This window comes from Acromyrmex echinatior, chromosome 9 (genome assembly GCF_024713525.1).
Source record: "Acromyrmex echinatior isolate Ae372 chromosome 9, ASM2471352v2, whole genome shotgun sequence".
In the NCBI taxonomy this organism is placed as follows: Eukaryota; Metazoa; Arthropoda; class Insecta; order Hymenoptera; family Formicidae; genus Acromyrmex; species Acromyrmex echinatior.
In genome coordinates this window covers 4,684,048-4,700,351 of record NC_141860.1, presented here as the reverse complement: position 1 = coordinate 4,700,351, position 16,304 = coordinate 4,684,048, and the positions used below count along the sequence as shown (strand labels likewise).

Here is a 16,304-nt window from a genome sequence, read left to right as displayed (position 1 = left end):
GCAAGCGAAACCGTTTCGTGAGAGACTCATGACGACCGACCGCTCTTCGTCCCTTACTTCATTTTTCTCCCTAAATTCGGAAGATATTTAACTGTCATGCCTGACTGTCGATTCCTTCCGCATAGTCGCGAATATTCTCTCTTGTTAATTCGCACGGAACACGGCACGATGAATTGAATAATATAAGTACTTCTTTATTGACTCGCGCACTTTGACGCTTGAAATCGTGTGAATTCTTTATGCATCCAATAATCGCAGACTGCAAAATGCAAATATCGGAAACATTTTTTATACATTTGCACTTTTTATAAAAAGTACCTTCTTTATAAAATGCAAGAAGATTTATTTCATTTACTGTCAGTATATCTACCTCGTTAATTATTAAAGATACAGCAATGAGTTTGAGCGCCCTACATAATTATTTTTGGATCTGTGTCAATAGCTAAATTTTTAAATATTTCAGCAAAAACTCTTCTTTCCATAGAATTAACTCTCCGTCTATAATCATATTGTACTATCTGCGTCTACAGTCTTTTTTGTCCAGCCTAAGTTTTTGTATTGTTCTAGGCTCTCAACAAAATGTGGAAAAATTTATAGATACCTTCAATATTTTCAATATTACTTATCACAAATCAGTTTTTCAACTCAAATGTTAAAATCTTAAGGTGATTCTTTAATAAAGTGCCGAAAATTGGGGTGTCTCATCAGGACTCACCCAAAATTACAAATATCTGCATAATTTGGATGAAATATTAAAACTACGTGTAATATCTTAATGAAATAATATGGAACATATAATAGTAAATCAAGAGCTGCATCAAACGAAAACAGATGAGATTATATTTATTTTTCGTTAAATTACATGCAAGTTTTACGCACGTAAATATCCAAAACGTCAATTTCCAAAATGGCCGTTGACCTATTACTTTTTTGTGACCATTAAAATCATAATTTTTTAAACTATTATAATCTCGTTTATGAGAAAAATCTATGGTAATTTGTGTGCAGTTAGTCAAAGAAGCGTCTGTCTTATCTGTCACTAAGTTATACGTGAAAAGTTACATTTTTAACATTTTCTTCTCTCTTATTTCATCATTAACCTACCTAAAATTTTGCACATGTCAATTTTTTACTTCAACTTCATTACATAAAAAAATTAGACATTTCTATGGTAACTCGATTTACTAAAGAACCACCTTAATTTGAAATTTGAGCAAAAATGAGAAAGAAATTTAAGTAAAAAAAAAATGCTTTGTTATTTAGCCATGCAACAAAGCATGTATAGTCCAATATTCTTTTCGTTGCGAATAACGTTCAAATCCGAATTCATTGATTTTGTTTCTTGGTTTCAAGGACACGACAGCGGTGCGAGCGGAATCTCGTGCGTCTGGCGGATCCGTGACGAGGAATATAGTACCGGAATAAACGCGTCAGGACGTCCCGCGGGATGTCGCGTCGCACAGTCGCTTGTCTGGCCACGAACTGCATAATGCAACTCGTAGTTGCAGTACCGAACTGAAAAATAGAGGAAACGACCGGCACCGCCACGCCGGAGACCGCCCGGGGTCGAAACGTGCCTCTCTATGGACCCTCTCGCTTACTTATTTAACGTCATTCGACTGCGAGACAACGATACGCGGGAACATTCACAAATCCTTCTCCCTCGTGCCACCGATGGATTTCCACCGTCGCATTTCACCCATTTCACGCCCCTTACATCCTGTTTCCCCTTGCATCTCCGTATTCTGGTTTATCCCCTCAACGCTGTTCTCCTCAACTTCCGGTTCAACTTTCTCTCAAGCCGTCTACGCAGCTCGACGGAGCGGCTTAACGCGGCTGGTGGGCGCCGCCGACTTGTTGCGAGTTCGCAAACTCGAATTAAAAGAGCTATCGACGTCGGGAAATCCTCGGGAAATTTACCGGCGCGCCCGCTTTCATGAATAACATTAGCCGACTCTGTTCTCTGCATCGTGATTGATTGAAAAATATAGTGATTAGTCCGTGCTTGAAAGCGTGTATATTGATAAGTGGTAGACGATTGCCTATATAAGTTGTAATTAGCTGCACATTGCACTTTTATACTGAGCAATCTTTGTTTTCTCTTTTATATAACTTTATAATTAATGCAATCAATTACTTAATTTATAATTTCTTGATTTTGAATTTGCTTGAAGTAATATATATATATAAAACATCTTAATAAAACGTCTTTAGTTTATAAAGTTAGTTTCGTATTCAATTTCCAGAAATAAATGAGTAAATAATTGCAGTATTTGTTAGATGTTTAATTGTTCCGCTTACAGTTATGCGTAAAATTTTCAATTCCTAACAAATTTTGCTAATTTTTTTAAGATGAGCTTTTACAGTAATTACTACGAGCAACAAACCGATGAAAGTTTATTTCTTTTCGTTCCTTTACCAGCATCTTATAATTTATGAGAAATCGGATGAATGATTTAAGCGAGAGAGAGAGAGAGAAGGAAAAAAATAAAAAAATATTTCAAAGGCAGAAACTATGAAAGTTAAGACTGATATTGGAGAGTTATCATTTTCTTGTAGAAGAATCAACTTTAACGCAAAAATGTTTTATCATAATATAAATCGACGTCAGAGAAATAAAACAATCATTTGTTCAAATACAATATGAGATATATTTCAAAAGATCAAGATACGTTCATAACGTTCGTAATGAGGAATTAATCACCGGAAAATTTGAATGCGTAAGATCGAAGTTTAGTGAGAATCAATGGGTTACTTGAACTGAACATTATTTAATTGGTGTGCTAAATTTCCTTTAATATCACCTGACTTTCCGGTCAATGGTTCATCGCGATTTTGATATTGCGATGAACTAAATGCAAAAGAATTTTTATGATATCAAATAAACGGAAGGTTGTTTGAAAATATAGTAAAAAACGATATAGCGGATGTTTAGCTTCATTCTCTACGACGGCTATAAATTTCCGCTGGGTTATTCGTTCCAAGGAAACGAGAGGCGTAATACTTACGAAATAACGGAAAGAACCTGTTCAATGATACGTAAAGTTATGATCAAGCGGAAAACTCCGAAACGAAGAAAGTTTTTAAATCGAACGCGGCGTAGTCGTCCATGCCGGTTCGTTGCTCCTACAGTAATAGTTTTTGAAACTAATCGGAAAATACGGCTACGTCATATCCAAAGAGAATCGTAGCAAATATCAGATTTAAAATTAAGCTCATTGAATTAGATCAATAAGAATATTTCGTTTAAAATTAACTTTTATAAACTATTATTTTAATAATAATTAACACATCAATCTATTTAGACTTCTATTTTAATAATAGTATAATTTAATGGAGTATTTTATATCTAATATAATTAAATATATATTTACGCGCTAATATAACCTGTTAATTATCTGTGAAAACATATTATAACTTATAAATAAAATATTTTATATCTAATATAATTTATGTGCTCATTTAACTTGTCCATCTGAATTAAATATTGAATTATTAAATATTCATTTATCTTATAATTTTATACGTCATGTTTAATATAAACATTTGCTTTTCCTCTTTGTATTCTTCATACGGAAAAATATGTAATGATAAATGTAATTTTGAAAAATCCCTGAAAACCCTCGTGCGATCTTTAAAAAAGCAGATGCCTATCATGTTATCGACCGAAATCGCTCCATAGCTTGTATAACGAACAGATCCCATTGACAGCGGATCCGAGGCGTCAATTATCGTGATCGGAGAAATTGTTATCGCGGCAATCAGAGTGTAGCGGCACACCTCGCAATTTATCGTAAATCGCATCCGTCATTGATTAGCTTGCTCGATCAACGAGGGAGAAAAACGCGGTTTCATAATGCGGGCGACGTGTCGGTGTTGAGGATTAACCGAATCTATGAACTTTGCGGTAGAAATTTCATTGCTCAAAACCGTGTAAAGACATCTGTTGCACTTTTGTTCTTTCTTTTATTCTTTCAATATCGTCGAAAAATCGATGGGAAGTTATTTTAAGAACGTTTTAGTTTTATCCAAACTTATGCAATTTTTCTAGAATCTTAACAGAGTCTGTACTATATATAATAATATAAAAATTTTCTACAAAAATCCTACCTTTATTTATAAGCGAAGATATTCCACACGTCACTGACTTCTTGATCTGACAATCGCTCACAATCACTGCAAAAGAGAAAATAATCTATTATAAAAATATTTATACTCTCTGTGTACAGTAAGTGCAAAAAGTAATTCGTACAGGAGAAATTTTTATAAAGAAAGTCTTATTTGTACAAAATGAATATTAATTAGCAATTTTACATAACAATACATTCTATAAAAAGAAAGCTTCACATAAAGCGAAATTTCTTAACAAATTCTTTCTGGATAAATACTATTTGTGCATTCAAATAATACAATTTTTCATTTTTACTTATTTTTAAAATAATATTATAATAATATTACAATATTATACAATATTATTATAATATTATAATATTATAACAATATTTTAATATTACATATTTTTATTATCATACATTTTTAATATTACATATTTGTTTAATTAAAATAATTTTGAGAAATATTTTAGTCTCTTTATTAATAAATGGCTAATTAATATTTATTTTTTAAAATAAAATTTTAAAAAAGTATCTCCCCTATACAAATATTTTTTGCACTTACTGTATACAAATAAAATTGTAGGAAAAAAATGTGTGTCATGAAAATGCCTATATACAATATATATACAAATCTATATATATATATATATATATATATATATATATATATATATAAGCGTATATATTGAGGATAAAATCGTTGGAAAAGAGTGGCATAAAGTACGTCGACGTATACTCTCTAAATTATACTCGATTAAGTTTGCGAAATTTGTCAAATTGGATTTCTCGTAAATTAAAATACATTGATGGAAATTCTCGCAGTTAAACCGACTGAATGCGCCCAATCTCTCTTTGATAGGAACGCAAAATTTATTTCCTATACATTCTCAATTATGACCATACAGTCGATAAATATCGGCTGTTACATTAAGTAAAATTCGATAGGCCGTGTTACCGTTAATCTTAATTAGTAAATAAACGTACGATGTAAATAACATATACACTAATAGGGAACACATCGCCTCGGTTGATCAATTAAAATAATATTATATTTTATATCTTTCGAAAACAGCGATACAATCAAGGATAATACGCATCACTGTATCATTCACTGCTGATTAATCGGGGACAGTGATCATGGAGCTTTTAATTGCTCTCGAAAATAATAAAATGTGTGGATAAATATAAGTATTAATGTAAATTACTTTATGTGAAATATGTACAAATATACGGTATTTCAGATAGAAAATATTTGTTTATATTAATATTGGGAATTTTCTTAAATACATTAAATATACAGAGTGAGTCATTAAAAACTACCATCTGAAATGATTATTTACTGATTTCATTAAAAAATGTTTTATATAAAATATTCGATAGGATTCGTCAAATGAAGATATTTTAATTTTATGTTTTAAATTTTCTGAGATATCAAAGTGTGATTTTTATTTTTTAAATAAAACAGTAAATTTTTTTAAGCTTACTTCGAGATGTGTTCATTAAGACTCCTGAGTAGTCATTACAACCATATTGAATCATGATATCAAAAGCGAGAAATGAGCATAATTTTCATCCATTTTTACAAATGTTATAACGCAATTTCATCATTTTGTTTTATTCAAATTGTCTTTATTTATAAATGGCATGTAATAAAAATTAACGTGTCATTTCTCACTTCTGACATCACGATTCAAGTTGACTGTGATAACTATTCAGGAGCCTTAATTTATAATTTATTGATCTTCCAAAGTCAAATTTAAAGTCATATATTATTTAAAGTATTTTATTTTTTTATCGCTGAACTTCACAATTTTTCTAGACGTACCACTCCATTAGAGTAATTACAGCACGATGATGCTCCTCCTAAAAATGATCGCCGTATTCAGAGAAACATTCAACATGTTTCCGGATAGTTGGATAGAAAAAGGAAAGAGAGAAATAGAATGTCCTTCTCATCCAAGGTTCCTAAATTTAACGTCTTTAGATTTGTTTTCTAGTAGACTTTTTCTTAAAGCTTTATAAAAGATGAAGTGTATTGACAGTTTCAGTGTACACGGGAATCATTCGCCGTGGGAAAAAGAAAATAGTCGACTTCCAAATATTTTAGAAAAGAAAATCTCTTTACTCTCTTTACTCTTACTACGTTTTAACGCAACAATGGCAGTCGGTCGAATCTCTCGATCTCATACTCTTGATGTTGGTTCACTCTAACAATAATATAATATTATTACCGCAAGTTCTTTTGTTATTTGTCGTTACTTATGTATCACACAATTTGAAAATACTTCTGTTTAAATTCGCAAAGAATAATTTATGTGACGGAGATGACCAAATTGTTTAAATCATGAATCTGAGACACAAAATTATTTTTCGTTTTAACTGCGTGGACAATGTAAAGAAATAATTCTCGTAATCACATCGAAAGAAATGAGGGTATTTAAAAAGTTCTATGCCTGTTGACTTACTCCACCGTCGCGTGTCCAAGCGATATCTCTGTATGTGTCGCGTGTCTGCGTATGTATTGACTGTCTGTGTTCCGAACAGCTGATTCTTTTGTTCGTAATACGGCTATTTATAGCTTTCCCGAATATTCTTCTCATTATGATAATATGAAGACCACAGACTGTCTACTAATTAAATTAGAGCGATTTTCTCAGATATCGTTTTCTTACTTCAAAAGTGATATAAGCAAAAAAAACGTAATTTTCGAGTTATCGTGAATGAGTTAGTTAAAGATTGTTGTATCAATCATCAAAAGTAAACTAACTTCAAACTTAACTTCACATTCGCCAAATAGCACTTGTGTCAAATAGCACTTAAAATTTTCAAAGAGATCATAATACCTTTTACAAGAGTAATACATATTGAATTATGTTGTTTTTGTAAATAAAAAAGAGAAATCTTTTACAGAGAACATTTAGAGTTAAAACAATTTTGGTGATAAAAGTTTAAAGAAGAAATTGTTTATTTTAAATGTAGTTCATTTATTTTAATATAGTTATTTCAAGATAAATATAAATTTTTAGTTATTTTGATGTAATTTTTGGTGAATTATTCCGGATTTATCAAAATTTTATAGGATATCAAAATCATCATAATTCAAAAATGGTAAAAACAAAAATATTTATTATATTTTTAAGAGTATATGTTCTTTTTATCAATAATTGATAAAATTGATTAGTTAATTGATTAGTCAGAATAATTTTCTGTTACAAGTTAAAAAATAATTTTCTCTTTTTCTGAAAAATTTAATTTTTTAAGTTGTCACTTTTAAAGTAAAAAGGAACGATTATGTGATTTCAATAGTACCGATGAACAAACTTTATATTATAATTCTCAGTCTATTATGACGCGAGAATATGATGCAGTAAAAATCAAAACTCAATTCTCTTCGACGATAGAGACAAATTTCTATCGTTTGTATGTTTCCGGTGCAGAACTGCAGAAGATTTCGTGACGGCGCCAGTCTGGAACGACTTCTATCGCATCGAAGTCTACGTCGAAACGAGATAAGGATAACTTACTGTCGCGAGGGGTCGGCTTATGCTTTCACATCGAGAACACTTTTATATATGTCGTTCCCTGTCGCGACGAACTACCGAATATTACAGGGTACGAGTGTCGTCTTCTCAGCCAACGTAAACGTCGTCCACAAAGAGCGAAATCGTCTCCATCGAGAGATGAATCTTCGCATAGGCAAGACGAACGTCGTAAAGAAGTCTGGCGCCGTCACGAAATCTTAACGTTAAGGAAAAGGAATTATTTACCACTCGAGGAAGAATGAATAAGAAACACTGAGAAAAAGGATTTTGTTAATTTAACAAGCCATTACTTTTAACCGGTGATCGGTAAATATGTGACAACAAATTTGTTGTGATTGCTGCTAGTTGGCTATACCAACCAATTATTAATAACAGAAGCAAACTATATAAAATCTAATCTATTTTTTGGATAAACTTTAGGCTCGTTTACATAGAATTCGTAGATTATCGTGGAATCTTAAATCGTAAGAAACCGAGCAAGCACAGTCAAATAGAGAAAGAATACTTGACTAGAATTGATCAATTTCTTACGATTTGAAATTCTGCAAGTCTACGACTTTTATATATACATATATGAGCCTTTTTGCTAACAATACTATTAATTATTTGTTACATTGACGAATTAATCTGCATCGTAACAAATCGATCGGTCTTTTAACAAATATCACATTTGTTTTCCCTTGATTTGTTCCTATAACAAAATCATTTCTCTCACAATCAGTGAAAATTCAAATGTATGATGTGTTCCTCGGAGAAGAAAAAAGAAAATCAAATTTAAATATATATATTATATATTTTAAAAAATTTAGTAAGAAAAAATATGATTATTTAATGATACAAATCACTACCTAATCACTAATATATAGTAAATTGAATTTAATACTCCTGAGTAATCTATTTCACCACAGCCATATTGAATCGTGACATCAAAAACGAGAAATGAACACGTTAAATTTGTTACGTGCTATTTTGTAAATAAAGACAATTTGGATAAAACAAAATGATGAGATCGCTTTTCATGTTCAAAAACATTTGTAAAAATGGACGAAAGCTATTTTTATTCCCCTTGACAATCAGTCAATAATCGTAAAATGTGATAAAAGGCACGTAAGTGAAAATAGACTACCCATGCGCATTGAATAAAAATATTTCACGTGCCTTTTATCACTTTTTACGATTATTTACTGACTTTCAGGGAAGATAAAAATAGCTTCCATCCATTTTTATAATTATTTTAAGGTGATCTCATCATATTCAAATTGTTATTTACAAATGGCATAAAAATTAAGATGTTACTTCTCATTTCTGTTATATTATGTAATACAATAATTAAATTAAGTTTATAAATTAAATTTATATTTCATATCAATTTATCAGAATGTTAAAACTTTAAATGTTTATTACACGTATCTATATTTGAATTTGACTCTAATTTGTTCTTCTATATCTCGATATTTTTCTCATTTCTAATTTTTCTCATTCAATAAAGACCAGAAATAATTATTTCTATAATTTAATACTTTAAATATATTTGTATAATACTTGTATAATTTTATGTTTTAATTCTATTCTTTTCTAAAAAGACTTTTCTAAAAAAATTTTTTTTTCTAAAAAGAGACAAATGCTATTGTGTTATATTGTAATTCTTTGCAATTTTATACATTTCTATATAAAATATGAAAAAAAATTTCGTAACAAAAAATTTATTATATTTCACTTTTAATTCATTATAAAATTTAAACTTTTGAGCGCATGCAAAAATTTTTATTAGCAGGAAATTTATCGAATAATTCTGATTTAATCGTCGCTTTTCCTATATGCAAAAATTAAATACCAAATGTCTGTTCTTCCTCTGAGATGTGAGTGTCAATATTTATGCGCATTATCGATCGTGAAATTGCGATCGGGAAAAATGTTCCTCCGATGCAACGCGCGCCCGATGTCATCGCAGTATCAACGATACGATGCGATGTACCTATTCTGCCGATTCTAGGCTTTGATGTCGCTTAAAAATACAATCGCTTGCGATATCTTATGATACTCTTGAATTAATAAAAAAAAAATGAATTTACGCAAAGAAATATTGTTAATCTTTGCACGTATAAGATATGTATGCATTTTATGTAATTACATGTTATACGTCGTAAAATTGCATTGTAAAATTGTGCGGAAATAATTAAATTTTATTGTTTAATTTATAATATTTGCCTCAAACACTTCGAGAACTTCCATGACAGTAAGTTTCCTTATTTCATTTCACTAAAGTTCATAGACTTTAGTGCGATAGAAGTTGTCTCAGACTGGCACTGTTAATTCTGTACCGAAAATGTTATTTATCGTACAAACGATAGAAAATTTGTTTTTATCGTCGAAGAAAATTGAGTTTTAATTTTTACTATGTCATATTTTCACGACATGGTAAATTGAGAATAACAAAAATTTAAATATCAAAAAAAGATACATTAGTTATCGTAATGCACGTTTTATTTAAATAAATAATAAAAACTGTATTGTATATCAGTGACTTAAATCTTATAAAATATGTACTAATTTTTTACCAAATTAAATTATACATTCGATAAAAACATGCAATACATATAAAAACAAGCATTTATAACAACAAAATAATTTATATTACATATAAATGTGACATAATTTTTTATTCGATTGTGTATTTCATATTTTATGTTAAGATATATATATATATATATATATATATGTATATATATATGTATATATATATGAATATATATATATATGTATATATATGTATATATATATATATATATATGTATATATATATATGAATATATATATATGTATATATATATATATATATATAATTTAATGTTATTCTATCCAATCACACATTCGTATAAAAAATAATATAAATGTGACATAATTTATTCGATTCTATGTTTTATATTTTATGTTTAAAATGCGTATGTAAAATATATAATTTAACGCTATTTTATCCAGTCACATCATTTGCATCTGAAATAAAAAGAAGAACGGTATCATAATACTATCATGAATGTATTTGAAAATGGAAAAACCGCGGAAAGACGAGCTACGGTTTTATGAAAAAAATTTGCAATAGGGAATAAGTAAAAAAACGGATGAATCGCGTTAGAGAGGAGAACGCTTGAAAAAATTCTCCATAACGTAACGTTTGTACGTAACAACGCGAATAATTTTCTGCCGTTACATTTGAAATAATTATCGCCCTTCTGAAAGACGATGCGAATGTCGATTGTCGAATGGTAAAACGAGACCAACCCGTTGATGGAAAATGAATTCGAGCGCGCGAGATGTGCTTCGAGTGTCTATTTAATCTTCGCGAAGACGTGCGTTACAAAGGGTAGCGTCCCATCGCCATCGTCATCGTTGTACGAAATGACCTTCTCGACGGAAATTAAAAGAGCTTTTCCCTCACCCTTCTACATCCATTTTTCAGCGTTTCGCGTGCCTCTTGGAGGCTAAATCGCAGCTGCGAGCACTGCGCTCTGATAACGGAAGCTTTATCGGACAAGGTATCTCGCGAATTCTATGCGGGATATACACTGTGGACACAGTGACATTTTTTATCAATTGTATGATGTTTCTATTTTGCTAGTTTTACAAAAAAACAATACAATCAGTTCGCTGTCTGATTGAATGATAGAAAAATTAATTCTGTTTAAAGAGAAAAGAAAATTTTTATTAATATATAATATATATAATAAAAAAAAATTTTATTTAAAAGATCAAGTAGATTATATATTTCGTAGAAGCAACTAATTTTTTGTTATATAAATAAAATATTTGTGTTTAAAAATGCCTCAATTAAATAATGTTGCTGCTAGATCTTTAGAAACAATCTTGCTTACACTTTCTCGAAGATAATAATTGCAAAAAATAAAAGATGTTTTTATTTTTTTTTTTACTTTATTAAAATAAAGGATAGTATTTCATATTTAATGTACGCAGATTATTGAATATCATACATATAGATATCTTATACATATAATACAAATTATTAGATATTTTATTAAAACAAAATATTTTGTATTTAATATTTCCCGCAGATCATTGCGGATACATTGGATTACATTGCTGCTTGCTTTCTCATTTTTTCTTTGTGTCCGGAACATGAACAGCAGTAAATGGAACGCAGAGACCGTTAATTTCGGCACGGAGATGCTTTTTTAAGGAACATGAACGAACGCCCACTGGAATAAAGTAATTCCGGACGCGCAAGACGGCGGGGCGGGAGTCACGCGAGCGCTCTTGCAAACGGGCGGAGGGATTCTTAACGGGTGGCACGGAAGAAGAGAGATGAAGTTTTATATCCCGCGGTATTAAAGCACCCCAAAGGCAATCAAAAGCCTTATACACGACTGCGATATTACCGCATCCGTAATTCCCTCACGCGGATAAAAAGCCCGCATAGGCAGTTACGAACGTCGACTTTATTATTTCAATGTCTCGCGGCGGACATTTCGATACCATCGACGCGTCGCGCGTCGGGACGCCCGCGGACATTCCAATTGCGAGTGATTCGTCGATCAATGAAGACGTCGACATGAGCGACAAGCGAACATCAAAATAACATCCGCGAGACACAGGAAGAATATACGTATTCATGTGAAAAATTGCTTGAGAAATGAAAGGCAGAAGACTCTCTAACTAAAATTCTTCAGATTCTTAAATTTTTAATTTATAAAATGTTTTTTTAATTAAATAATTAATACAAGAAATTTGGCTTATAGTCATTTGCCTTAATCATAATTTATTGCAGGAGAGTGTAAAGGGTATTCGATTGAAATTAATAAAGAGGTTAGTAATAATTAATATGTCAAAATAACACCACAATAATCTTCATGGGGCGTGTTAAAAATCGGTCAATGTCGCACAATCGTAGCTGTAATCGTGAGAAAATTTTAATAAAGTGTAATGGATCGAGATTAATAAAGATCGTAATTAATATACGAGGCGCAACACCAGAATAATCTCTCTGTGAAGCATTAAAAAATCATTTATCACCTGATCAAAAGTTTCGCCACGCGACGTCTAAAAAGCGTATAAAAATTTACTGCATCTATATATAAACATAATACGTATTACATCCATGTAATTTTGCATATTCTAAATATAGCATTGCCATTACGATCGAGAAGGTAAGATGCAATCGCTGTTAGTTGACACGAACATGACTTGTTATGGTCGAGAAAAGGATTAATCCTTTGCATCTCATTTATCAGGCAAGTTCAGGTACTCTGCGTATTTTCAAACTCCGCAGAGAATCTAATATTGTACGAGTATCTCTCCTCTAAAATTTAAATTAAATTTTAAGATTTAAATGATTATTTACGTGAAAATTTATTTAATTTGAAATTCAAAAATAAATGATTTTATAACTCTAGAACCAAACATTTTTAGATGGTCCTCTATCACGACATTTTTGTAGTTTGAAAAATATAATGTTGGATACTTTTACATATATATATATATATATATATATATATATATATATACATATATATATATATATATGTATGGTATATATATATATACATATATGATATTTATATTGCATATTGATTAAATAAATTAATACAAGCTTATTGGAAATTAATCTTTCCCAAACTCGATATGACATCTCAGCGTTATTAAATTTAATGTTTATTGGAAGAATAAGGTTTATCTTTAGTTTGATTGAAAAAGTAATTATGGAATTATTCAGTTATTATGTATGTGCTTTATTATTCTTAATCTAGAAGTAATAACAATAAATTAATTTACACAAATAATTTTTCGATCAAAACAAGGATAAACTTTATTCCTCAAATAATATATATATATATATATATATATATATATATATATATATATATAAAATTTAGTAATTATATATTTTTAAATAAAGTTTAATATTAGCCACACAAATTAAAGGGAAGAATTAAGTAATTTGTATGTCACGGTGAAAATTGACTATTAGTATAGATATTAGACACTCTCTAAATTTCTTAGAGTAAAATCTTATTTCAAAAGATCAAGCTAAAATATTAACTAAAATCATTATTAAAAAATGTACACTCTTGAATAAGAGTAAGAGACTTTCACTTTTTTTTTGAAGTGAGATTCATTACAAAGAAAAGAAATCTCTTTCCTCTTTTGGAATGAATCTCATTCGAAAAGTGTGAAATCTCACTCTAAAAAAAAAGAGTGAAAATCTGTCACTCTTATTTAAGAATGAATTATTTAAGAAATTTTGCACTCTTTTTCAATAGTAGCAATAGTTTAATTTTTTTGGAATAAAATTTCATTTCAAGAAATTTAGAGAGTAGACATTTATATATGTACAGTGAGTACAAAAAATATTCGTACAGAGAAAATATTTTTAAAAAAACTTTTTTAAAAAGTAAATATTATTCAGAGAGAAATGAATCATCGAATTGATGTCAAATCGATATAAATTCGATGATTTTAACACCAATTTGACATCGATTCGGCGTTTAATTAACAATTATTTCTCATTGGATAATTAATTTATTCATAAAGAATAAAATAGACTGTATGTTTTTAAAATTATATATATCAAAATGATGTGTATTAATGATACAAAATATATCATCCGAAAAATAAGCGAAAATTAAAAATTATATTGTTTGAATACTCAAAAAGTATTCGTACAGATGAGAAATTTAACTTCTAATATCAGGAATATATGCTAAGCACATTTGTTTATATTAGAACAGAATGTATAAAATTCATTATATAAAATTGCTAATTAATATCTATTTTCTACAAATAAGGCTTTTTTTATAACAAATTTCCTTGTACGAATACTTTTTGCTCTCACTGTATAACCTGATTGAAAATCAAATTCTCTTGTCAATTTGAATTCAATAATTCTCTTGTCAAGTCAATAATAGTTTTGCTATTTTAAAATGCTCTCACAATTAAACAAAATTATTCATTATCTTAGATAACGTTAATGAGTCTATAAAATAAAACGCAAAATTCAAAGTAGAAGCTTAATTAGTAATTAATTCAAAATACAAGAAATAATTATAAGGCAGTTTAAAAAATATAGATATATGTATTTCATGGCAAGTAAAACTGAATGGCGTGTAGTAGCTGAGTGGCAAGTAAAACTGAATGGCCTTTGTGTTTCTTTTTCTTTTTTCAGCGGGCTACGAAAAACTACCATGCGCTGTGTTATTATTCGCAAAATGATACCAAGCACTAAGCATTCCATGAATCAATGATTTATTAACTCTTACATTATGTAACGTCGTGTATCAAATTAACTTTCGAAGCTAATATATATATATATATATATATTTCACATGATTTATTTAATTACAGTAGAATCAAAGTGATGTGAGATAAAAAATGTTCTGATTAATCCAACAAAAGAGTCCAACAAGAATCGCATTTTGAGAGAGACCGAATAGAATTTCTGATTATCAAATCAAAAATTCTCTTTGTCCTCACCAAAATGCTATTCTTGTTGCTATCTTATGTTGGTTTAATCAGAACATTTCTTTCAATATAGGATTCTTGTTTTATTCCAACAGCTTTAATAATTTTTTAAATGACTTGGTTTGAAGTATATTTAGAATCGTGCTTTAAATTTTTCACTCATTTATATACATCATTTTGCTAGTATAATCAGATTAAAAAATGATAAGCACGTTATTAGATCAAATTGTTTAAATAACAGAAAGTCAGGTAATATAATTGTTTAATATGAGAAAGAAAATATTTGGAGAAAATACATTTAAAAACATTAAATATTTCAATATGAATCCGTCAGAACGGTTGGCTTTGATTTGTTTTTGCGAAAATAGCGCGTTATGTTTATACAAGGTCCATACCATCATTCACAAAATAAAATTCAAATGAGCAGGTAATGCGAACCTCGTATATTTTCGTATTATTTCTCTACAATCGTGACAAATAATAGACAATGTCACAAACGATGATTATCAATTCTCGCAAAGAATTAATTAATTTCTGCATTTTAAAACGCATAAATTTTTCATCTATTTTGCTAATCTGCAAAATTGTCACGCATATTGAAAAAAATAATCCATTCTATTAATCTATTAATAGAAAACATGAGGAACAGTTCTCTTAATATTTTTTTCGCGTTTTTCTTCCATCATAAAGTGTGCGATTAACCGGGAGCATTAAACAAAATACTATGTGGCCATCGTTAAAGCTCTAGATGTATCAGAGTAACGCAATTCTTTTTTCTAAGCCGACAACTTTCCTATTGGCTATTTTTTTTGGCCTGATGATCTACCATCCAATAAATAAGTAATAAGTGAGCTTAGTAAATAAGCAAATAAATAAAGAAGTACACTTAGTAATTTAATTTTTTAATATAATATAATTATTATATTATATTAAAGAACTAAATTACTAAGTTTATTTCTTTATTTATTCGTTTATTATATTATGACAGACCTTTGCGTTACTCTGGTACATTTAAAGCTCTAATAATTATATTTTAATCATTCATCAATGTACATGCAATTAACTGCGTTTCGCGAGTGAGTGTGTTGCACAAAAGTTGTAGCAATATTACTGTAATATTATACGTTGCAGCAAGTTTTGTATTGTTGGGGAAGAACGCAGTAATAAATAACAAAAG

General features: G+C 29.4%; 1 protein-coding gene across 2 annotated transcripts in view; it reads right to left on the bottom strand.

Moving 5' to 3' along the window:
• The window catches only part of LOC105152789 (uncharacterized), a 221,035-nt gene that overhangs the window by 95,938 nt on the left and 108,793 nt on the right, over nt 1-16,304 (bottom strand). For both annotated transcript variants that reach the window (XR_015546116.1, XR_847000.2), the window contains exon 3: nt 4,111-4,176. The gene's annotated coding sequence lies outside the window, so the exon portion shown is untranslated. The remainder of the gene's footprint in view (nt 1-4,110; nt 4,177-16,304) is intronic.